Here is a 1,076-nt window from a genome sequence, read left to right as displayed (position 1 = left end):
TTAAGAGAAAAATATAGTAAGGAAAAGATTGGCCTCTATTCAGAAAGGAAAAAACGTGCAAAATAATATTGGGTAGAGAGACATCACTGCAACAAAATAAAAGGAGAAATGTCTACGAGGTAGGAAAGCAAAACCTACAGGTGCAGAGAGCAGGTCCTGCACTTGCATCACTTGGGAAGAGTCTTCCCTAGGAGCTGTTCCTCCTTGGGAACTCTGGCAGTCCCAGGGCTGTGTCCAGCAAAGGCAAAGCACAACCTCTTACAGAGCCCTTGGTGCAGGGCAAACGAGTGCTGCTGTGCCAGACCAAAAGCTTTTCCACAGCGGCCGGGGTGCCTTTTGGCTGGCTGACACCCCCGGAACTGCCGCTAGCCCCCTGCTGCGCCTGGTCTCAGGGCTGGCCCCCGCTGCCGGAGCATTGGCTCAAAAGCAGCGAGGGGGGAAAAGCCACGTCTGCAGCTTTTGTAAGAGGTGGGTGTCTTTTGGGCAACCAGAAGTTACGCTTCTGCTTTGGGCTTTGCAGAGTTGACCTCAGCTGGGTAACTGAGGATGTGGGTTTCCTCGAAAGCAGGTCGAGCTGATGTCCCCCCGCCCTGGTACGAGGAAAGGTTCCTCTCTCCTTCAACACTGCTGTAGAAATTTGCAATTGAGGGCAAAGCCAGCGATAGCCTCGCATGCAGACATGCACAGCGGTGGCACAAACATTGTCCTTAACCCTTTCAATGGGCACAAAAGGATTCTCCTGTCCGAAAGCCCTGGTAGCCCTAGAAGGCCCCCAGGGAAGCGTGTGGCTTGTGGAGCACACGCTGCAGCACAGACCTGCCTGGCCAAGGCTCCAGGAGCAATAACACGGGCTCCCAGTTGTAAACTGCAGTTAAATAGCACAAGGTAGAGCACAGAGCCCGGATGGGCACCACTGACTCGGGGCGGACTAGTATGTGTTGTGTAGTCTGCAGGACAGGGATGTGGGGGCTTAAAAAGGGAGCGGGCTTTGTGCAGCCCAGGATTAAAAACCCCTTTAATAGGGCAACTTGACTCTTGGTTTTGCTCGTATGGTCTGGGGCAGCCACAGGGGCTGT

This window comes from Buceros rhinoceros, unplaced genomic scaffold (genome assembly GCF_000710305.1).
Source record: "Buceros rhinoceros silvestris isolate BGI_N320 unplaced genomic scaffold, ASM71030v1 scaffold8741, whole genome shotgun sequence".
NCBI lineage: Eukaryota > Metazoa > Chordata > Aves > Bucerotiformes > Bucerotidae > Buceros > Buceros rhinoceros.
Note: the sequence above shows the minus strand (reverse complement) of the source record.